This window comes from Corvus brachyrhynchos, unplaced genomic scaffold (genome assembly GCF_000691975.1).
Source record: "Corvus brachyrhynchos isolate BGI_N302 unplaced genomic scaffold, ASM69197v1 scaffold11, whole genome shotgun sequence".
NCBI lineage: Eukaryota > Metazoa > Chordata > Aves > Passeriformes > Corvidae > Corvus > Corvus brachyrhynchos.
The window spans coordinates 3,455,765-3,480,748 of NW_008236965.1; the positions used below are offsets into that span (position 1 = coordinate 3,455,765).

The following is a 24,984-nucleotide window of genomic DNA, read 5'->3' on the forward strand; positions in this document are numbered from 1 at the left end:
ATGGTTAGTTTCAGTAAATTGCAAGCTAACATGATTAATTGTGTTTTAATTTTGATCCGTTTTCTTGCTCAGTTTAACAGCATGCAAACCCAGCAGCAAAAATAAGAAAGCTGCAAAGCAGTAGGTTGGTTCATTATTTGCAAACCCATTCCTACATAATTTGCACTTTAGAGTAACTCCTGTTAAATATCTTTGGTCTTGCTCTTCGCCAGAATAGGAAATATGAATAGACTTGCTAAGATCATAGATGTGAGTGTAACAGTTTGTGGGAGGAATGTAATTAGAGAGATGTCATGAAGCTGGATCCACTGAAGGTCATCAAGTGCTCCTAAGTTAAAATATTCCTGTAGTCATCCCCTGATGGGGATCTGGTCTATCATCTGTAATTAGATAATTAGCATACTCTCTTGTCATAAGGATTCTTTTCTTCCACACCTGTAGATGATGTGTTAGATGCAGCTAGTTTTAATATACAATGTGAGTTATGATTTATTTCCCCTTTCTCCATCTACAATTTTTTTCCTGCTCCCTTCACATCTGCATATTTCTGCATGCGCAGGAGTGAAGCATATGCAAAATAGTAACAAAATACCACACACTAAAAATACATGCCCTATTGAATAAGTAATGGTAGGAAACATTTAGTTTGTGACAAATTAAGCCTGCTGTGGCTGAGATATATCGCTGATTGTTGTGGTATCTCCTGTGATAACTAGTATGGTGATTGTACCTGAAAATGGGCCTGAGCACAAACTGGCCTTTCACCAGGGAATATAGATGATGGCAGCCAGTTACTTCATGCTCATTCTTCATTCTGTATCCCTTCATGTTTTGTGTCCTGAAGTGTGGAAGGCTGTGTAACAAATCTTTTTACAGTGAAGGGCCATGGAGTCTGAATGCTGGACTTTGGTTTTGGAGGACCTAAACCTTCAGCTAAAGTGGTCTTGTCCTTTCCTCTTGAAGGAGACTTTCTTAGTAGAAGAATTTCTCAGAAGGCAAAAAAGGAAATTTACTGTCTTCAAGTTACGAAACATAGGGGCAGCACTCCCAGCACTGTGTTCTGGTTGTGTTTGGAGAAAGGGATCAGGATCCCCATCCCCATCCTGAAGGGTCAGGGTCCCCATCACAATGTCAATGAGATGGTTTCTCACCATCTGATGCAGTACTTGTAGAAAAACTGTTGTCTTGGAGCTCTGCTGGGGAGGGTGGTTTGATTGCAGAAGGTAGTTCTCTTGTCAGTTTACAGAAGCAAGGGAACTGTATTTTGAAGGCTGAAGAACTGTCAAAACTTCCTAGGGCAGCTTAGCCTTTGCATTATGCAGGGAATTCTGCCCTGCCTAAAATGGGAAATCCTGTCAGCAGAGCAGCCTCTGAGATTGGCATCACTCGGGGAAGAGAGAAAAAGGGGAAAAAAACCCTAACAGAAGTGCCTTGGGGAATAAAGCTCTTATATCCATATACACAAGATGTTCCTTGGTATTGCTATTAATTATTTACATAAAAAATTTGTCAAATACCCCAGGCTAAAAATGCACATTATAACTTTGCCCACTGAGTGCTGAGGATTTAATTACAGTTTCCTGCTATATACTGGTCTTAAGCTGCACCTCAGTTAACAGCAGCCATTTACCTCTCCTGCTGTCCCTGCTCTGACACACAGTTTAGTGTTTGCATCTCATTCCTGTGCTCACATGGATCAGGGGTGTACAGTTAAACTTCAGTACAGTTACAAGCAAGGTTACTGCTTTTTTCTCCAGAAACACAACAGTGCTTGCTAGAGGAACTCTGACGTGCTGTGAGCTCTTTAAAGAGCACTGCAATTTTAGGAAAGTGTGTTCATTTGATTGAGTCCCAGCAGCCAGAACTTGTGTGAGAGAAGGGAATCCTGCATCCAGAGGATGCTGAGGTAGGTCAGGAGATAAGATCTCCTGGAGTGGGAACTGTGGGGTGAAGAAGGAGTATGTGCATCAAGAATTTCTGCAGGACTCTGCTGCCAAAGTCAGAGGAATCATGGGGGGATCTCCTCGGTGTGCACAAGTACCTAAAGGCAGAGTGCAAGAGGACAGAGCCAGACTCTTCTCAGTGATGCCCAGTGACTGGACGTCCCCCAACATACTCACTGTGTGGCCTGTGTTAATTTCAAAGTGCTTCTTGTCTTCTTCTATCTATGGTTTCCTACCATCCTGCTGTCTTTGATTCAGAACTCCCAGACCAGCAGCACTCAAGGATTTCATGGCCAGCCATCAATTTTTTCAGGTCCCTTCTTCTTGTAAAATTGTCCTAAGAAACTAGGTAGTTGAAGGCTTGTAGGATTTTTTTAATAGTATATTTAAAGTTCTTTTGGTTTGCCTTCCAGGTTTTTTGAGTCTACTTATGATGTGCTTTCAGACTTTAAAACAGAAGAGCCAGAAATTTATTTTCAAAGAGAAAAATGGAATATCCAGGACATAATTTAGTATCAGAGGAACCTTTGTAATTCTGTTACCTCCTCAAGCAAGAAAAAAAAGTTATTCATGTTTTTGTTTCCCAGAGTTTCTGTCATCAGAAGAAAAAATTTAGTTGTCATGTTTAACCCCAGCCAGCCACCAAGTACCACACAGGCACTGGCTCACTCCCCTACCAGTGTTGGAGGGAAGAGAGTTGGAAGGATAAAAGTGAGAGAAATCGTGGGCTGAGATAAAAACAGTTTAATAGGTAAAGCAAAGGCCATGCACACAAGCAAAGCAAAACCAGGAATTAATTCATTGCTTCCCAAGGGCAGGCAGGAGTTCAGTCATCCCAGGAGAGCAGGGCCCCATCGCACGTATCAGTGACTGGGGAAGACAACACCATCAATCCAAACATCTTCTCTTACTCCTTCTTCCCTGCACTATATACTGAGGATGATGACCCATGGTCTGGAATGTCCCTTTGGACAATTAAGGTGACCTGTCCCAGCTGTGTCTCCTCCCGACCTCCCATGGACCCCCAGCCCCCTCAGCAGCATGGCAGTACAAAAAGCAGAAAAGGCCTTGGCTCTGTGTAAGCCCCGCTCAGCAGTAACAAAAACATCTCTGTACTATCAATCCTGTGTTCAGCATAAATCCAACATTTAGCCCCATACCAGCCACTGGGAAGAAAATTAACTCCACGCCAGCCAAACCCAGCACAATTGTGTCTAACATGGCCTGCTGCTGTCTGTCCTGAATCAAGTCTCTACCCCCGACACAATGCAGTGGTAAGCCCCAGCACGTCATTCCTCAGACCTTTGCAACTCAAGGAGAGATTTCCTTCTTATTCTCTAGTTGAATAGTGGAAGAGACAGAGGAGAACAGACTGGAGAGAGTCTGCTTTCTAATTGCCTAAGAAAGCTTGGAGGTATGTGTTAGGATGTTAATTTTCCCAAGTAAAGAACAGGGCATATTCTTATAAACCACAAATGCTTCTACATAAACTAGTTAGGAAAAGATTATGCTTTGTGGTTTAGAAAACTGACTAATAACTTCAAAACAAACACTGAAGAATCAGAAAATATTTTGCTTCAAAGCAAACTACAAGAACAAATGCTTGTATTTTTTCAAAACAAAAATATGGGGGAAAAAAGTATTTTATTTCCAAACTGTATGTTTAAGCAGAGCTGGTTTTTTATTACTGAAGAGACAAACACAAAGTAATAACTTGAAGAAGTCTCTCCTAGTTTTTAGAAGACGAGCATGCTACTTATCTATCTACACCATACACAAGAGAGTTTGCAGACGTGGAGATGAACAGGCCTCTACACACAGACAGGAGAAATGTCTTCATTGAGCCTCTCCCTTTGAAACATTAATGTCCTTAAAGTAACAAAGTACTTCCAATGCTAGCAATGTGGACCCACAAATCTCTGCTCCGTTCTCAAGTGAGAACCATTTCTGGAAGAAAGGTCCAAGAATTTTGTTTGAAAGCTGAATATTTTCATTAAAGCAAAAAAATGTCACTGATATTTAATAACTGCTTCCCTGTGGTTATTCTGTTGATTACTTAGTCCTGAACTTTTGTTAGGCTCTTTTGTAAAGTAACCCCTCTCTTTCCATTGGTGTTGTTCATAACAGAGTTTCATAAAAACTAAACTTTACACTCAATTGCCTGAGTTAGATGCAATTTCTGGGGTGACATCCCTCAAAACAAGCACAGAAAGGCAGAATGCCTCCTGGAGATAATGGATGTGGAGGGATCAGTGAAGTGTGAAGATGGAATACAGTCAACAGGCTTTTTCTTGCTTATCTGTGCTAGATGTTTTAAGAGTTAGCGCATAAAGTGCAGCATCGAACAAGTACCACTGAAATGTACTCCTCTGTGAAATGTCAAAACAGGGTATCAGGAATCCCTAAAACTTCAGTTATTTGCTGTGTGAGCGGGTCCAAGAATTTAGGAGAAGGTCCTGTGACTTAAAAGACACCTATCCCAAGTCATACGCATATAAATCCATGCAGAACTAACTGTAATGAGGGAACTGTCTGCATTGGAAGCTGGAGAGCAGGAACAAGATCATATTGATCACTGTCAGAGAGTCACCAGTGAGACGAGAGCGATGCTGTTTCTCTGTCCCTGGGAACTGTCCTGCCAGTGTTAGGTATGCCTGGAGCAATCAGACACTGTCATGACAGACATCACCGGAAACACAAAATAATAAGCAATTCCAGTCATTCCAACTTTATACAGTTCAAAATGTGTTCAGCACAAGGTTTTCAAGTGCTACGTCAGAGTGAAAAGGCTAACTGCTTTGGAATACATGAAGTGTGACTTCCCATGTTAGTAACAGCTCAGATAGTTTTGTGAAATCTACATAAATTCTAGCCAATTAAGCTGACAGTATGATCTGAAATATCGCAGCTCTGATGTGATAATCAAATGAATTTTCTTCTAAATTTAGTGCCTCATCATTTTGTTTTATAGTTTTTATTCAATTCATTTGATAGAAGACTACCTAATTATGTTCTCACAGCCTTGTGCTCAAAAACCACATAAATTACTGCATCACTGTACTTTGTCATCTCTTGCAGAACTGGCTCAATGTGGCATGAGCCTTGTGACCCCTGTCCAGGAGCAGGCCATCTACAAGTGTCAAAAGCCGTGCTTTATACTCAGGATTACACCTTCTTCAGCCACCAAATTGCTCCTGGTGTGCCTTCTTTTGAAAATGTAGCTCTTTTAGTGCCAAGGCTACCTGTGTTTCACGCTTGTTTGCAAATTCCTCCTGAGAATAGCATTTTGTAGTGTTTGAGCTCACTGTATGTGGGTAGAACATCATGTGTAGGTGGAGCTCACCATGGCACTGATCCCAACATCCATTGCCCCATCGGCAACACTACTGAGGACATACCAAGCTTCCAATGTTGTTGGGTTTTGCTGTCACTATCTGCTGCTGTTTTAACCTCCTAATTCTCCTTTGATTTGCCACAGTGGTCTCAAATACACTGTATTTCCAGGTATTAAGAAGACAAAGGACACAGCAGAAATTATCATTTTCCTGCAGAAATATGTATTAGTTTTACTTTCAGTGTTGGTCAAAAGTTTACAAGTTTGATTTGCTGCAGGTTGTAGTTAGCTGAAAGGGGACTCAGCTGAACTAACCTTTACTTCAACTTGAGAACAAGTGTAATGCCTGGTTTTCTGTCCTGCTGTTTACTGGTTATAGCAGTATGGCTGTATTTGTTTCTGACCACAAATGACTGAGGTACATGTACAGACATGGATTCCATAAAAGCATAATAAATCCCTCAGTCTTGGTGTTCAGAACTTACTCCCCCACCTTGGTAAAGTTGATGTAGCATTGCTTTTAATTTAATAATTCAGTTATTCAATGGATAAAAAAATAAATTGAGTCCTTCAGCTTTTAGCTCTCCTGAGTCTTTGTTCTCATTTGTTGCCTTGGAGCACACCTTGTCTTAAAATTGCTGTTACTCCTACGTGAACTCGCAGAGCCTTTCAGGGCACAGAAAAGCAATCTCGGAGCAAATAATGGCTGTGGCTGTGAATGCACTCAGGGAAGGAGAGGGCGCTGGTCGTGCTTGCCCTGCGTCCCAGCAAATGAACCCCAGGAGAAGCGGGGCCGTGCCCGCTGCCCTGGCAGTGCCTTCCGCAGCCGTGGCAGCAGAAATGCTGCTGTGCACAAAGGGAGAGAAATTGTTTTTACTGAGGAAACAGCAGAGAACAAAAAGCTTCCCCCAAAGCCAAACTGCTCCTATTCTGAGGTAAGGATGATGACAACTGGATATTGCTGTTTCAAAGCTTTGAAATGTTCTGCCTTTATATAGAAGATGAAACCAGCACAAAGTATGTACTGAAATGGAAGAAAATGCATATCTGAAGACTTGAAACCAAATATTTGAGCTGAAATAGGCAGAATACAGAGAAAAGAACACCTTCAGTTTTTCTGTGTTTACAAATCACGCTGCTCTTGAGTGCGGTATCCTTTCCAAAGATTGTTAAAGACAGGGTAGAGTATGTCCTCTGCCATTAAATACTTAATGAAGGATCTCAAACCTTTTAATTTTGAATTTCTCGGTTTCCTTGGTTTTGTGGTTTTGTCCGAAAATATTTGAATTTATCTGTCTCTTCAGGCTTTGAATGGAAGCATTTATTTTGGAAAAATATATAGTATTTCTCTCTTTTAGTTCTCAAGACCAGAAGAGATCTCTCTGTGAAGACAAGAGGCTTATTTTCAATTTTTCAGTCCATTTTGCTGAAAGCAAAGTGAGTCCAGATGGGTATATCACACGTGTACCCTTTTTTTAGTTTAAGCCCTTCATTAAAAAGTAATGAATCAGGCAATAATGTAGTATTGCATCCCTTTCCGCTTTTTATATGCTTTTAAAATTTTTATTCCGGCACAGAATAGATATGCTATCATGTATGTGAATAATTACTCTGGGGCAAATTAACTCTGCAGCTAAGTGTTGTCTGTCTCCAGCTACTACAGCTTAACACATTAGTAGACAACACCTGAGCCACTGTTGAGCTTGTGAATGCTTCAAAGTCTGTCACAAACCGTGTTCATGTTCTGCCTTATGTGTGTAGAGAACAAGAACCTGGCCAAACCTGTGTTAAACCTGGCTGAACATCACAGCTCAGTTGACAAGCAGTCGCTTGCTGGGCCATGTCAAAGTGTGAAGTTATTGCAGTTTGGATGAAATTTAAAAACCCTGTTTCCCTAAGGCAGGATGACAAATAGAGCGATCACCTCCAACTTCTTCAATGCCTTTCTTTAATAGACACCATAGAGGGGAGTGGAGGCTGGTTTTTAGAGAAGCTTGTGCTGACCTGGGGCTAAAAGCCTCATTTTTGAGCTAAAGATTGACCATCATGCAGCAAAATCAAGTCCTTGGGTCTCCATCTGCAGTGAGATTTTTGGCATCTTTAACATTTTCATCAAGGCAAGCTCATGGTGTGAAAATCATGTGCAATGGCATCAGAGTACCTTGAGCCAATGGAGCATTCCTTCACATCCCTCAGCAGTGTCTGGAATTTTATGAACAGCACAGGGACCAGATCCTTGTTGAGCAGTGATGTAGGCAGCTCCAGTTAGCCACCAAGGATGGCAGAACAACACATTTCACTGCTGTGATCTCATCTGCCTCAGAGGGACACTTCATCTCCATGTCTCCCAGTGCCCCCCTTTGCCATGGAGGTGATCCTCTTATCAGAGGGAACAACTGCCTGAACTCCAGCTTCTGTAAACACCTAGTGGCTGGCTGGCTTCATCACTAAAGAGGGGAGCTGAAGTGCCTCAGACCCTGAGGGCAGGCAGGCAGGAGTGGAGAAGAGCTGGTCCATACTATGGCACTGCCTTCTGCCTTGATTTCTGTATCCCAGGGGATGGATGAAGGCCAGCATTGTCCTCCCCTGCCAGGGTGCTCTAGCATTGCTCAGGGACAAGTCCTGGTTCCTCCCAAGAGGAAATTGGCTGTAAAGACTATAGAGAGAGGAAAATGGAGGCAGAGTCCTGTCTCACCCATAGTCTCTGGTCTCTGATCACACAGGTCCCTTAAGAAACTTTCTGCCCTGCAGAAACCCACACTTCTGTCATCTCAAGAAGATGGTTTTGCATATGCTGTTAAGAATCCTCGAGACACTTCTGCAAGCAGCATGGTGAGGCTTGTGTGGAGAGCTGTTTAGACATAGCTAACGGAAAAAAATTGAAAACAATCAGATTTTTTCCCCTGGGGCTTCAGCAATGTCCTCAGTGAATCCAGGAGACATTTCCCATCACCCTGGATTTACAGTGTGAACTGTCTCCTCCAGATATGCTCCAACTTTTTTAAAAGCAAGTAAAAAAATTTGCAAACATGCAAGAGAAGGGATGTGCTGGTAGGCCCTCCCTTCTGCCTTGGCTCAGTGATTATCACACATACCCAGCCAGGAAGCATGAATAAAGCAGGTCAGGTCCTTCTTTGCCTCAAAAGGATTAAAACCCACAATTCTTGCTTCCTTGGAGACTGCAGACTACCTTGGCAGGGGGGCCCTTTCTAGACTTTTAGCTAAAGCTCGGCTGCTGTGCAGAAATGAATTAAAATTAATCTGTAGACAAGTGAGCCTGATGGCAGCTTAGCAATGTGGAGCTCAACTGGCAATAAGGAAACTTGCTTCCATGTGCCTTAGCCTGTGGATTGCTGTGTACCATGTCTAAAGGCTAATTTGTGTAGCAACAGTCTCCTCAAGCTGTAATTTGAAAGAAACCAGGGTGGCTGCTGCTGTGTTTTTGTACAAAGTCTGGTGCAATTACGTAGGTGCTGAGGAGGAAAGTCTCTGTGGAAATTCACCAAGCTTCTGGGTGCTGCTCAGGTTTACACATCTCCTGGGTACTCAGATGAGCAGGTAGTTGAAACTCAGGTAATTTAGATGGGCATGAGCACAGTTTGAGATTATGGTGTAGTTGGATCATGATTTTGAGGACCACAATTTTGGATTTAAGTACCTGCATCCCATTTGCACCTTAGGCATCCAAATTGCTGGGGCTGTCCTCCAGAGGTAAGGAGCTCAGCCCCAAGGCCACTCAGTGGGAACTGTGCTCATAAATCACTTAAGCGCATCTCAAAATCATACTCCAAATTTGAATCTTCAAGTTTCATATTGCTCACTGCTAAGAGTGAATGGGGCTCTGTGTCTCTCTGCAGTCAGATCCAGCACCTGTGCTGGTACAGCTGTGTGAGTGCTCCAGCAGGAGCTGCTGCACACGGGATCCGGGAGGAGCCTTTCTGCCCAGCTGAGCAAAATAAATCTTTTCCACAGAAACTGTAGATCACGGCTGTGCAAATTCAAAAACAAAATATAATTGGTCTCTGGTGCCTGTTTTTTAACAACAGGTGATTTCTCTCACCTTTCCCTTCTATTTCTCTGTGGAAACGTATTTCTTTTCAATTTTTTTAGTCAAAAAATAATTTTGTGTTTTGAAGCATGGTGCCTTGAGAATGTTTAGTTCTCCCATATGTCTTCCAGTCAATCCTAATAACTCATTTCTAAATGCTCACCTGCCACAGATTGCAAATCAAGTATTAACAGTACAGACAACATGTTGTAACACTTCCATTTATGTTTTGAAGAAACCTGTCTATTCCTTGGCAAAAGATGGACTTACGTTTGAAACTCAAATAAATGACAAAATCCTACAAACACAACATATATGTGCATATATATATATATGCATATATATAGGCTACTGATGTGAAAGAACTACATGTGTATTGTAGATTTATGTATCAAATGTTAAGCTATTTGTCAATGGACAAACTGCCCTACTACCTGCAGTAGCTTTGAAGAAGCGAGATAATGTGAAGAATTAAGCATATCCTGCAGGGACCAGATGTCAGAATACACAGTTTTCTAATGCAGTCAGTAACATGTCAAATTAGCAGCCTGTATATGATATCTTGGCTTCATGCTTTTCCATCTCTGAGGAGATCCTCTGGGTTAGGTGCAAGACGGCTGTCAAATTTCCCAAGCTAATTAAGAACTCTCACTTTTCCATAGCAAAGGGGCCATAAAACCTAGGATGAGACTTAAATATGCAGAAGAGGCTCCAGAGAATGTGGGTTATGGAAAATATGGGTTATGGAAAAACTGTGTTGGGTTTTGAGTAGGCAACCATTTTCTTACCACCCTTTCCTTTTCCTCCCATTTGCTATATTTTTTCAATATATTTTGCTTGATACAAAGTGCTAAGAATTTCAGGAAAAGTATTTGCAGAGTGCACAGAGACCACTAAGTCTCAATTTAAATGTATTGAAAATAAAACCATAGCCAGCTTCTGTCTCATCTGTGAGTGTATATGCAGGGGTGTGACCATTGTTTCAGGCTCTCTCTTTTTATTGCACGTGCCAGAGTTATATTGAAAGAAAAGAGGTGGATGATTAGTACCACAATTAATCACAGTTCAGTTGTGCTGTGATGTTATCTGTAGGCATATCAGATGTACACTATATTTATATGGAACAACACTCACTCATACATTATGAATTCTGTGAGAAAAAGCCATATGACCAGGAGAAAGCAGCATTTTTAGAAACTGTAACTGGAACAGAGAGTCAAATGTGGGTTATTTGCAGTACAGACTGGGTAAGGTGGCAGAAGAGGCAGAATTCATGATGAATAAATTGGATAGTGCTGCCCAAATAGAGATAGATGAGATTCCTGTTTTCTTTCTTGGAGAGGAGCCTCTTCTCACTGTCTTCAAGATCACAGAGCTTTCTGCTAATGCCTTGAGAGCAAAGAAATCAGTCTGAGAGAGCTTAGGGATAGGGATTGCTTCAGGTTTGGCAGCACTTGGCTGGTCCCAGCCCCAACACCACCATGCTGCCCATCCTTGTTCCTGCAGTGGAGCTGCACTGAGGAGCCACCTGGCTGCACACCAGCCTCATGGCTGAGAAGTAGTAACCTCCCCTGCCTTCACAGCCCAGCAAGGACCACTAAATGTCACTTCAGCTGACTGGGATCTCTGGGCACATCTTGTCTTTCAGTAGCAGAGCAACACACAACAGTGTGTGTTGCTCTCACAGAGCTTCAAACTGTCCAAGCACCCATGATATCCCAGAAAAGTCCTGAAAGAGCAGAAATTAGAACAGAGCTATGTCCCTTTGCTAAGGCTTCCAAACAAACACAGATCCTGATAAAGCCCTCGCCGGTGTTTAGCACAAAGAAGCTTCTGAAGTGAAGTGGGACAATTCTCTTTGTAACTTTAATTGCAGTTTTGTTTTAAAGGGGGAGCACATCAGGCAGCAGCAGGGGACGGTCCCTCCTCCCCAGGGTGGTGGATCAAGGGGCAGCAGCCCTCTGTTCAAAAAGGGCCTGTAGAGGTTACACTGCTGCATTTTTCCCTTTAACTCCAACAGCAGAAGCAGGTAGGTTGTGCTGCTGCCCTTCTGTGTTTCCCTGGCTACCACAGAAATGTGGTTGTTTTACTTCCCCCAGCCTCTTCTCAATAGTAATGCAAAGGAACAGTGTGTCCTTCAGCTGCTTCAGCAATCTGAAGTACTAAAAATGCAAAAGACTCTTTTCTGACAGTCGTTTGTCTTCTTGTGCTTCTGGGTTTGCCATTAATAAAGACTGTTTTTTTTCCAAGCACTAGTTTTCAAATGAATTGTGGTTTTGTCAACTCTATTAATATAATGATTTAGTACAGAACATTGCCCAAAGGGTTAATGGTGAATCTAGTTTATTTACACTGTTGATTGTTGGTAGGATCTGCATTTGGGAATTTTTTTTTTTTTTGGGTGGAAAAAAGGGGGAAATAATTGTTACACTGAGATAAATCCCAGTCAAAACATATCAGTAAATACTGTATTGTGGCAGTAACTCTTAAGGGAAACTAGAGGGCAAGCTTCTAAAGTACTTTGAGCTCTGTAAACCTGCAATTAGGTATCTCCTCAGCTTCCCAAGGAAACGCTAAGTGCCTCACTCCTAGGGGCTTGCATGTTTAATCAGCTAAATGCTTTCGAAATACTGCCCTGGGAGGGCTCAGGAGGCCTGCTGCATAAAATAATAGTCATTGCTGTGTGTCAGCAGTCAAGCAGCTCCTATTGTAAGTCTGCTGCTTATTAGACCCAGTATAACTGAGTTGTCATTTACCTATCCCCCCCTTTGTCTCAAATTTTTGTGCCATGAATTGTGTCTTATTGTGTACTAGAAATCACTGTGGGCCAAAGAGGGTTTTATTATTATTGTTATCATTATTGTTATACTGTGAGTACTGCTTAGCATCTGCATGGGGCTTGGCCCATTCATAAAAATAACTTTTCACTTCTTATGGGCCAGTCTTTGAGTCTGGGGGAAACTGGGTATACAGTATCATTTTTAGAGCTTGTAGTTGTCAAAACGCATCTTGAAGGGCAGCATTGAAGTGTTTGGCATCACACACCGGAATGAAGGTGCAGATCAATGCAGCAGGAGGCTGAGATGAGGCAGAGGCTGTGGAACCAGTTTGTGAATGCCAATTTTATGTTGTACTGCAGATTTGGGCCCTGCCCTCAGCTGAACCATAAAGGAGCAGGAATAGCTGGGGTTAAGCCATAATACACAGTTTTAAAAATTATGATATTTCTCCACTGATTTGAGAAGCTCTCTTCAGCAACTTCTGAGTGTTAGGAATGTTGAGCAGGGATTAGGGTTATTGAGTCTGTCAGATCTGAAGGTGTTGACCCTGTGAAGCCCCCGAAGTCGAAGAGCAGCACCAGCCTCCTGGGCAGCTGCTGGGATAAAAAACTGGCCAGATCAGTCATGCTCAATGCTCATGATGCATCAGGAGAATAGCTGAAAGCAAAATGTTTCTATAAAAAGTTACATTTTCAAAGCACAAAACTTTCCCAGTGGAGAAATGTTCCATGAGAAAAATGTTGGACCATTTTGACTCTTGGCATACTCTAAGGTACAAAATCTCATTGCGTTTTAAATAAATTTCAGCAGCCTCAGCCCATGCCAACTCTCAAGCAACAAATCAAGCAAACTCGACTTTTTCTCCAGAAATTATCCAACCTGATAATTCTCTTGTCATTTCACCCTTTTGCTTCATGGAAGGAAGAAAGGGTGTGTTTGCAGTACACCAAGATGCTGTTTGCTTCCAATTTCATTGTCCTGGAACTTGAAATTCATAAAAAGCCATGATATAAATATATATATAATTTTAATCCCGAAGTAAGCATATACAAACAACCCCAAAAATCAATCACCTTCAGGATACACATGATCAGATTTTGTTTCATAAAACATTTTTTTTTTAAGTAGTCATTTCTAAAATCAACATTAACTGTGCTTTTTTTTCAGGGACAAACATAAGGCAACTGTCTGCCTTGCCAAAGTTTGAACACATGGCTTTTGAAAGTCTAACCAGTCAACACCCAGTGCTTAGATCTTTCTCCTCAACCATTAAAGTTGCTTGAAAATGGAAAGTATTTGCAATAAAAAATGAATGGCAGAGCTAGGATCCTGGACAATATGTGAATTCTTACGGGTAATGAAATAAAAATCTTCAGACAATATTAAAGTCTGATAGGAAGTGAAAAATCAGGCAGTATGGAAGCTAAGGGTGAGTGTTTATATGTTAGTCATTGCACATGAATTAACATACTGTACAGTCTGCCTTATATTGTGTTGCCTGAATTTTATGATTCATAACAATTTCCCTCATACCATCTCATCTCTACAAATTGTGGGTAGTTACAAAACAATGCACAGGAATGCTGAATCACCTTTTCTAAATACCAGTAAGTTTCTGAAGTAGCCTACCTCACTTTAAGTATAGGGGAAAGAAAACTTGGTATTGATATCTTAATATTTGAATATGAATAACCACTATTAGGCGTGTTCAGTCTTGACTGATTAACTGATGCTTATGTGAGTCATTTATCAACTCAATATTATTTTAATATGTGCTTTTTAAGTTCCTCAATTTTTTTGAAAAGGAAAAAGCCATTGACTCCACAAAAGTCAGCTGTCAACAAAGATCAATGGCACTTTAGAAATGCCATTAGTGAGGGACTCCATAGGAATCAGCAGCATGCCAAATATTTCACTTTCAGGGTCTTCATCCCTGCAGCTCTACCATCTACACAAAATAAAATTTCTTAATCTTTTGCTTACCATTTTTTAATTTAAAAAATACAATAACACAAATAAAACAAATAGTTTTTAAACCCTTCTCTGTATGTGAAAACCATGCAGACACCAAGCAGTGTTGCTTAGCATGAGGCATGTGTCTCTGGAGAAAATGCCAGCTTATCAGGAGTTTTAAGTGGCAGCCAGCATGACAATAGCAAAAGACATGAGCATTCAGGTGTGAAATCATAGAGCCTTTCCAGCAGCAGCATTTTGCTGTGTGATATGTTGCATTCGGATTTGTGAGAATGTCTCGTACATAATTTAGGGTAAATCTTTAATATTTGATTGGAGAGCCATCACAAATGAAGTGCCAGCATAAAAGAAGTCCAAGGCCAGTGCCTTCCTCCAGAATCTCTTTTGTGCAAAACAACTTGAAAATCATTGTTCATAATTTGATTATGTAGCACAGCTGTGCATTTTAGAGTTCATATGGCACGAGGCAGCACAATCTTGAGGGTGATAGCCCACCCCTACAATGGCTTTTATTGCACTGTTTGAGGGACTACAATAGGACTGACAAAAGGATTCACCTGGAAGAGTCTTTACCCTACCATAAAAATGTCAGTAAAAATAACATCATCTTTCTCCAAATTTCAGCCTCCCCAAATTGAATATTTTTCTAGAAAAACAAACCTAGGTGGCCTGAGTTTTCCCAGAAAAGCACAGAATATCTGTGGATTTTCAATTTCCTGAGAATGAATCCAAATTTTTAAACTAAATTAGGCGCTTTTGTCAAGAAGCTTTGATTTGTTAGATTTCCAGCTCCCTGTCCACCCCAAATAACATTTCTAAGTACTTCCAACAGCTGTTGTTCAGCAGCTTCAAACCCTTGATGCTATGGGTCTGGTGCAGACATGAGCCATTAAGATCATTATGAAATTTTACAGTCCAAGTTACTGAGTGAGGATTTACAAGGCTGGGAGATGCCTCACCAAACTCCTCCTTCGCTGCCAGGCACAGCTCCTGCTGTTGGGTCTCTGTGTGCTGAGTGCCTGGCCAAGGCATGTGCAGGGCTGGTGGGCTGAGGCTTCCACTGGAGTGAGTGGGGCTGCCCCGAGAGCAGGCAGCAAGGGTTTGAGAGGTGCAAAATGGCTTTGGTCCTCCTGATTGTGCTGCCCTTCATGGGACATGAGAGGGTTTGGCTTTTTGGAGCTGTAATGCTTCTGGTGGGTTCCTTCCCTATCCAGCCTGAAGGCTGTGGCCCCCACACTCACAAGTCACTTTTGAAGTAATCCAGGAATTCTGTAGCTTAGCTGTATAATAATATTTAATCCAGGTTAGAGAGCTCAATACCAATAATCATGTTCTTGCCTTTGTACTTTAGCTGCAGACACCTCTGAGGCATTTTCCTCAAGCCATCTCTGTGGTGGCTGCCAAGTCCTGACTGCAGGGAGCCTCTGCAGCAAGAGCACTCACCACCATATACATTTTCTCCTAGCTGGGAACTTTGTTTTCAGAGACATACCCTGGCTGAGAAACCCCAGTCATGCAATTAAATCTCAGAGGGTGCATTTCATATTGCATCACCACTCAGTACAAGAAAGATGTCCCATTGTTTTAAATGTCACAGCTTTTTTTGACTTCCTCTTTTAATATTTTTATTGTTTGGTTTGGTATTTTTTTTCCTGTACTGAATATTTTACCAATCATTATTTTACTTGTAATAAGTGCTTTTTCTGGTCCCTTCTGTATAGAGCTTTATCTTGTAGACATCACAATTACCAATCCATAAGGGCTCCGAGCAATTTCTTTTCTTTTTCATGCTACACCACCACCCAGGTGCATTGCTACTGGCTATTTTCCACCCTGTGCCTGCAAGCAGCTGAGTGGTTTTGGTTATCGTTGGAGAAATCAATAGGATTTGTTGCACCTCAAAGGAGGTAATAAACACTTTGCAGGGTCAGACATTAGGCTTTGGCTTCCTTACTGATGAATTTGCTACAACGATAATTCCTGAAGTTTCAGTGTCTGCTGTTATGGGGAATGAAAATGAAGTACAACTAAACTGACCAAGAAATCCCTCTCTAATGTCAGCGACATAAATTTTTTGCTGCTTAAGCTGTTTAAGTCACTTGGATTCATGAACACACTATTTGGGTGTGCCTGCTAATATGGTCTGGATGATACCTTCCAATGGGGATCAAGCTCTTGAGTGAGGCCTACACTGGAAATCAAACCCTTTTGAAAGAAGAAATTGTACAGGTGAATAAGAACCACTTAACATAAACTCAGAGAACATTCTTTTCCCTATACTGATAAATAATTGCAAAGAATAACAATTATAGGCACACACCTGCATGGACTTGGCAGACCTTACTAGAGTGCTAGAGAGGGAAAGCTTTTTTTTTCTCTTCAGAAGACACTAATTTAAAAGGCAGAAAGTGCTGCAGCATAGTTCTCATTAACAGAGGTAGAAAGAGCCTCTGCAGCTCCTTATCAACAACTTTAATCACAGCATATGGTATATGCTGCTTAAGCTTTGCTAGCCATTATGAATCACAAATAACCTCATACAATCCCAAAGCAACTGAAGATGGGTCTGCAAAATCTTTTTATAGGGGTGACACTTTAAGTTATGAGAATTTGTAGTGAAAATGTTAATGAAAACCAAAAAATTGAAATGAAAACTTGAATTTAATGTGAGGTAAGCATCTCTTACAGCCACTGTGCTTTAAAACCTGTACGCTATGGAGAGAAAATATTAAGGGTAACTCCAGAAAAAGTCATTGCAGAAGTAGTAACACCAATAACAGAAGGTATACCAGAATTTATATAGGGTTTTCTTTGTAATAACATTTCAAAGTGCTCTGCATAATCAGTCCTTTAAAATTATGAACTACTCAGATATGATAAACTTCAAGATATGCTTCTCCAGCTTTAGGAAACTGTTGTTTTTTATCTTTATAGACAATGTATTTATATCAGCGTTTGTAGTGAATCCATAAGCTAAGAAAATCCATGCTCATTGAGGTTCTACTTCATGTAAGTGATAACTGGCAGCACAGCATAATATTTTAGGCAGCTTTCTGATCTCAGCCAAGAGATGCCCAAACACGAGTAAATTTATAACCAATAAGGCTAAAGAGATCTAAAAGTTCAGAACACATTTCCATGCTCTAGAGGTTGTAGTGTTTGTAATACACTACAAATCCCAAACCTCTTGAATTAGTACTAGTCAAGATGTAGGGATATTTGTTAATTTTTCACTGGAAATACTGATATCTGAGGGGTTTTTTTCACTTTTGAAACTGCTACTTATCGCAACATCTTGGACTGTCAGGAACCACATACATGTGGATCATCAGCATCTGGGTTCCCCTATCAAAAAAAGGCAATATAACACATGAAAAATGTCATGACTTTATGGACATTAGGTCTTCCAGAGAACAAAAATTTAGAATTCATGTTGATCTGAAAGACTTCTATTTGACAACTGTCATTTCAGAACCACTGAATGGAATTGTGTCTCTTTTGCAAGTTCCTTTGCTGACAAAGCTTTGTGTCAGTGTAGGTAACAAGAAATTTTGATAAATTTTGAAACACAAGGAATGTTTCCACCTGATTTTTCTTGTCTTATATAAAAGGGTCTATTGTGTCTGTCTAGACCTGCTGTTACACAGCAGTCGGCTGCAGCTCCTTTGTGTGTGCACTACTGAGCTGCAAATAGTGAAAGGGTCAAAACTGCCCTTCACTCTCCATGTCACACTGTCTGAACTAAGATATAAATTAGAGAAAGAACATATATATGTCAATAGGAGCATTTGGCTTTCAATAATTTCTTCATAGTGAAGATGGCAAAGCTTGAAATTAAAAAGATTCTTTTTGCATTTTGTTGGAAAATATTTTTTGCCTAGCATTCTTTATCAGACAAATTGAAGGAATAAAAATTCTGACCTTTTTCTTTTGGTTTTGAAACCTTGCATGTATGTGTATGTGCATGTGCAATCTACATTTCCATTTTCAGCTGCTTTCTTACACATTTATATTGACTGTAGGAAAAGTGCAAAAAAAAAAAAAAAACACCCAGAGTTAAAAAAATAATTAAAAAAAAAAAGGCATAAATGTTAATCTTTCCAGTATTTCACAGGGACAATGCCCAGAAAATATAAATGAGAGAAAACTTATTTTAACAGACATATGATATATACTCAGCTCTATGAGAGTTGTTCTCATTATCCTGACAGAAATATAACAAATGTGTGGAAATAATTTGTAAAAAACCATGCAGGAAAGAATAGTTTAATTTAAAGTAGGATCTTTCATCTAGTCAACCAGATATCATTGGAAAGGAGTCAAGGGATGAACTCCCTCCCCTTTGCAACTTAAAACATCTCTCTGGCATCCCATCATAGCATTAATATGTTAACCTGGGGCACATTTGACTTCCTACTGCTTCCTCTGGCATCTGTGTGGACAGTGATCCCGATATGATATAAATATTAAAGTAGTTGCATGGGAGAAGCTGGTCGTAGCAAGTGCTGCCCATCAAAGGGAAGTGAGAGGAGAGGAATTAAAGCAGATCCACTGGCACTCCAGGTTACTGTCTCCCAAAGGTCAAGGCTTTTACCAGATGTGCATGAGAATTAGAGAGTCTAAGGAGATAGTCTGGCTTTATTTCACATTGACAATTCACTAGAGCAATCAAAGAAGACATGTCCCTGGATTTACCTCTTGCCCAGGTTTTTCCTTCTGTAGAGGAGTGTGTTTGTAATTCCAGACTAATTCTGCTCCAGACTGACAGACATTCATGACCTCTGTCCCCTTCTTACCTTACTGTAACTGATACCCTTTTCATTCCCAGTGTGCTATTTGCTGGGAATGGCCAGATGTCTTTTAAATGACATCATGGGAACAAAACTCTTTCCTGGGTCTCCTAATTCCGTAAGAAGTCATTACCTTCATTTACCACTTGCATTTTTGAAGGGGCATTTTTTAACCCTTTTTATCAGTTTTTCCAAATGGTGCAGAATTTTCTTCAAGCAGACATACCTGTTGTCCATGTGCAATTCACATGGTATGCAATGAACACTTTCAGTAGTTTGGAATCCTTAGAGTGTAGTTGACTTAAATCATGATCCACAGCCTGGCTAAACAGTATTGTGAAGACAAGGGCTGGTTCTCCAACTGCAAATTCTCTGTCTGCTCCCAAATAGAGTGCTCCTTGCTGCCTCTTTTTGAGGGTTGCATTTATGACTGAGATAGTGGTGAGTAAGAGATCTATAAATGGGTTCTGGTGAGGAATAAACATCATGTGGTCGTTCACTTTGGAAGCTTGTTGAGTGGGAGGCATTTACTGAACCTTGGTGCACTTGCTATAATCACTGATCTTCCTTGAAGTGCTAATGTCTGTTTTCTCCTGTGTAAAGTTACTTCTTATAGAAGACGATGCCTTAGCAGAATTTTGGGGTTAAATATATAGGGCTAGAAACCATTGAAATAATGAAAATAAATTTATTTAGTGCCTAGGTGATTCATGCATGGTCTTTAGTTTTATAATATTAGCACCAAATGGGGTCATTTTATTTCGTATATGGAGATACAGCCAAAATCTGGATGGATTTAATATTTCTTCTTCCTCCAGCTATCATACTCTACAAGAACAGAAAACACTGGCAATTGGAATTACTAGTGCTTTTTTAAGAATAAATCTTTTATCTGCTTGCTGTTAACCAGTTGGGTGTTTTCAGAAATTAAAAGGGAGATGCAGCATTAAAAACTGTAATTTTGAAAAAGAAAAAAAAATAGTGAGATTTTGCAATTCATTCCTTTATTTGCATTTATTTTTGAAGTTGCATCTGTGTTGAACAGCACATACATTAAATAATTTCTTATATAAAAATAGCTATCGCTTTGTTCTCTGGTTAGAAACCTCAGGGATCCAGTCTGTTTTGTTGCAGAAGCTGACACTGGCATCCAACCGACTGCAGTCATAGCCCTGCAGATTCTCAGTCACGGAGTGGAGAAGGTCTTGAGGGCTGAAAAACCCTCTGATTCCATGTTTCAAAGTGCTCATAAGCATGTGCTTATGCCCACCCTTAATCAGGACAACATTTAAGCATTTCCTCTCAAGTATATCCCTTGTTTAAATGGCCAAGGGTTGATCCGTGTAAGGTTGATTGGAGCAGCGAGGGAGTCTGGTGATAACCTGCAGCAGCTGAAAGACTCACCAGAGAACATAACTGTGAGGATTATTAATGTACCATAAGCAACCTATTTTTGAGTTTACAGGCTCCCATTGATCTCCAGAGGAGTTTGTGCTCTAAAAATAACGTGCCTTTGGGAGCTGGAACAGGGAGAATTGGAGCTGGCCAGTGGGAGGTCTGAGTGGATTAGAGCATCACAGGGAGATAATAGAGGGTCCACTGACTGCAAAGGGAGCTCAGGTAGTAATTATAAGCAACCAGAGTGCAGAGAGTATACCTGAAAGAAAGATAATATTGCTACCAGGTGTTAAAATAGCACCACTTGCAAGCAGCATGCTCTAGACAAAACTTGAGAACAGTGGGCTTGATTTTCCTCAGCACCTGAGCCCTGAGGAAAGATTTATCATCATGGCAATTTGATTTCTGCTTCTTTTGGATGGCAAGTGGCAGAGTTCCTGGGAGCTATGGTTTTTATTGCTCCTCCTGCTAATTAGCTACTTTTGTAGGCACATTGTCTCCTAGAAGGCTGGGTCTCCTTTGGTTAGAGCTGCTGTGTCTCAGTTGTGACTGGAAGAACTGGACACAGCAGGTCTTTTGGTGGGTCCACTGCCTGGTGAGAAACCTGTGTCATGGAAGGGGGGGAAGAAGAGGGGTGCTTGCTTGGCTGGATGGAATATGATGCCAGTTTGGACTTTTCAGCCCTGAGGTCATAAAGGTATTAAGTGATATTAATATTAATTTCAATGGGAGATGAATGACAAACCTGGAGGAAACAAAGAAAGGACAAAGAAGTATTTGAAAAATGGAGTGTGTGACTAAAAGTAATCCATCAACCAGATTACTTGGCTTTTTAGCAACACAGTAACACTGTATAATACCTTGCTGTATTAGTTTGTAAACTCACTGATGGCTCCACAGCCAGGCAGGGGCAAGAGGGACCTTGCACATGGCCCATGAATCTACCTTGGCCCTCGTGAGCGGGGGACAGCTTCCCTTGGGACAAGCAAAGGCTCTTCCCAGATTTACAGAATGCCTGAGCCTTGAGACCACCTCTGGAAAACATCCAGTCCAATGCCCTGCTCAGGTCATTGCTCAGGGCCATGTCCATTCAGGGTTTGAATATCTCCAAGAATGGAGTCTCCACAACCTTCCTGGGCAACCTGGACCAGTGTTTCTCCCTTCTGATGGTAAAAGAAATTTTATTTCCTATTTAGATGAAATTCCCTGTATTTCGATTTGTGCCTGTCTCCTATCCTGTCCCTGGGCACAGTGAAGAAAGTCTGTCTCCATCCTTTTTGTACCCAAGGGCTTTGTACCCATCTTCTTTGTATCACCACGATACTTGGGGGCTTGATATGCCCAGCACAGGATGGCTGTCATTAGGAACTCAGGAAGTGAGGAGAGGCTAAACTACTTAAAGAAGATAAGCATGGAGCTCCCATGCAGGGCAGATGTCTCCTCCAGGGAGACAGAAAATGCAGAAAATACAGCCTTACAATCTAAGAAGCTGAATCTGCTAGAAAGGTACCAAAAAAATATCATGTAATCCTAAAACTCAGAATGGTAAATTTCAGATGTCCATCGTGCCACAAACCTGCCCACAATGTGTTTGGAGGCAGAACCTGTCGCTGGTGCCTTTCAGCAGAAGGATCAGAAAACACTTGTGACACCGGGGACCACACTGTGCTCAGATTTGCCTGCTGTGCCCTCTCTTTTTCTCCCAATTCCAGGTTTGAGCCCTTGAGTTCAGTCACAGCCAGCAATGCTTTATTCACACACCACTTGACAACAGCCACCCTGTGATACTCAGGAACAGACACAGAAGAGTTTGAAAGAGAAGACAGAATAATCCCGAGTGCTGAAGCACATGGAGAGCGTGTGTAGGCAGGAGGTAATTATATAGCACAGGATTACACATGCCTGCATATCGCAGGGAGCCATCAAGCACAACCTTAAAGTTGGATTTTGGTTTTGAGATCAGAAAGAGAAATACCTAAAATTACCTGATTGGAAGGAAATTTCAGCTGAAACAGAACAGTGCATTGCCTTACTGAGCCCAGCTATGAGATGGCCACGTCGTTTGATTGCTAAAGGCCACAGAGAGTGTTGGTAGCACTACATATGGTGTTATGGCCGCTTTACTGTAGGCAGTGACACCCTCTCACTTTTTTTCAAGACAAGTTAATTAACATTTGGCTTCTTTATTTAAAAGTTGCCGTCACTTTCAAGCAGTCGGTGTAAGCAATGCAGGGTTTCTCTTAATAGCACCTCTCTTCCAGGGAAGAGTTTTTTCTGAAAGCTAAGCAATCTCAGCCTTTTGAATGTCCCTCCAGTGTTTGTCCAAATGTGCACAGCCTGCATGTGTTCAGGAGCACAGCGAAACTCACTTTATGTAACATATCATGAGATATAGAAAGTTGTCATTTTTTGTTCTGTCCTGTGACTTTTCTCTATTTTCTAAGCATTTATAAAAGGTTCATGAGTTCAACAAAATTTACCAAAAGTAGACATATTTCTCCACCTCAAATACTTATATCTTAGCTGATTAAACATATATGCTGGAACAGTTAGTGTCTTGATCTTTTGAAAATTAATTGCAAAACCTGTTTTCTGGTTTTCAATATTGAGCTGTCTGGAACCACTGATATCAATAGCAACCATGGTATTCCTTAACTTCAAAGAGAACAGAAATAGGCCATTTTCTGGGCTTCAAATTAGCTGTGACTATGCAGGAAAGAGTCCCTGTAGACAGGTCAAAAGAAATTGCTCATCACTCCCCAGACAGAAGCTAAGTGCCCCCCCAGCCTTGCTTTAGATACATAAATAAATCAGTGGGATTTATGAAAAGAACACAGAAAATGCTTTGCTACTATGTCTAGAATACTGCCCTCAGTGCTGGTCAATCAAGAGAATTAAAGCAGAAATAAAAGACAAGTGGAGCTGTGACAAAAGTAGTTACAGGAAGATATATTCTACCAAAAGAAGAGAGGCTGAAAATTCCCCAAGACTTTTCAGTTTGGATGGAGTCTTACCAGTAAAGACTGTAATGGGCAGAACAGAAAAGGCAAGAGAAGAGGATAGTCAAAGTAGTTGAAAAAAAAACTTAAAATGCACAGAAATACATGTATATATCAGTAAGTAGTATTTACTGGTAAAATTAAACACCGTTTTGGTTTTTATAAATTGATGCATCTCTAAACCCTGCAACATGGCCACACTGCTGGGCACATGGCAGGATTTGCCCCCTGTGCCTGCTGGAGCGGTGGCAGGGCTTTCCTGGGGTTGAGTCCCACTCAGGGTCTGTGTAGGGCTGAACCCTGCCCAGTGCCCTGCCCAGCTCCCACACTCTGCTGGATGGGCAGATGGGGTGGGGCAGAGCCCCAGCACCCTGTAGCAAGGGCAAAACTCAAAGCTTTAAAGGCCTGAGGTCTTGACGGAATCATGAAGTTTCATCAGACAGAGATTTGGAGAGTAGGTGGGAAAAGCTAGTGGATCACAAAGATTTGTATTCCCTGACTTTGGCTGTAAACAAGTGCTGTCAGCAAAGGAAAAATTGCAGGTGTGGGGAGTGTCCTCCCCCTCACAGCTTTTCTGCATGATATGAAAATACCCACGAGTGCACTGATAATGATTAATTTCTGGTCTTGTATTTGTTGCACAGGTCTGACAAGTGAAACTGAATGGATTCCAATGAATGGAGATAATTTCAAATATTTTATATATTTGTATGAAGACTATGAACTTCCCAACTCTTCAATACCCCATAGGAAGTATCTTCTTTGTACATTTATATCAATGCTTTCTTGTTGTCCATTTTGTTTAACATAGGAAAGTACTGCTGAAATAAAACAGAACAAAGCAACTAGCAATGAATATGTGTGTGTACAGGGATGATTTTGACCTGAGAATGGGGAATAGTGTAATTTGAAGTTTGAGCAAAAGTAGAATAAATACTTCTAAAAAATTACATCATTATTTGCAATTAATTTGGTTTCTTTCTTTTTGAAAAATGTCAATGTGTATAAATGAGTTTTTAAATGACTTCACAGAATGCAGAATAAGTGAGGAGTGTAACATCTTTTATGTCCTGTTGTGAGTTCCTGGTTATAGAAGAGGAATCATGTATCATGTGTAATAAAGGAAAGGAAAATATTAGAAGCAATGGTCTTTCTGGTGAGTTGAGCTAAATTTTTCTTTTGTTGTAGAGACAAAGTGTTTCTTTTTCTCCAAAATCTAAAATGGACTGCTGTTCTGATACTTATGCACCGCCTTTATACAATGAATATACAAGATGTGAGGTAGCTAACAGAAAACCTGCAACCTTTATTCAAATAAACAGTCATCCAGCCTTGATGGAGCATGTTCATGAATATAGCTTGAACAATCATTATCTTCAAAAGCTCAAATGAAAAGGGGACATGGGAATATGGATGCTGGGCAAAAGTAGTGTATGATCACAGCAGCTCTTACATAGAGTGATTAATCCTTGATACTAGTGTTATATGGACTGTACATAAAAGAAGACTGATGCCTATTCTATTTTTGGAAATGAGATCTTATTGTTAGAGAAATTTAATAGACTGTGTCTCCTTGGTCTCTTTTATGTTACTTACTGTAAAGGGATATGAGGAGCTGTTTTTAATAATATTCTTCTAATGTTGATTGAAGCTATTCTACATATTCTGAAACTCTGTGCCTGGCTCTTGTTTATTCAAATAAAATAAAGATAATTATT

At 40.8% G+C, this 24,984-nt stretch overlaps 1 protein-coding gene across 6 annotated transcripts in view; it reads left to right on the plus strand.

The window, feature by feature from the left end:
- Positions 1–24,404, plus strand: part of SMPX (small muscle protein, X-linked) — a 40,266-nt gene extending 15,862 nt beyond the window's left edge. For 3 of the 6 annotated variants that reach the window (XM_017728429.1, XM_008629243.2, XM_017728432.1), the window contains exon 5: positions 23,911–24,404. The gene's annotated coding sequence lies outside the window, so the exon portion shown is untranslated. Of the gene's footprint in view, positions 1–2,356; positions 2,974–5,021; positions 5,858–6,635; positions 6,715–23,910 lie in introns of those variants that run through there. The other 3 variants (XR_001860053.1, XM_017728431.1, XM_017728430.1) reach the window with 3 other exon arrangements.
- The last annotated feature ends 580 nt before the right edge of the window (positions 24,405–24,984 follow it).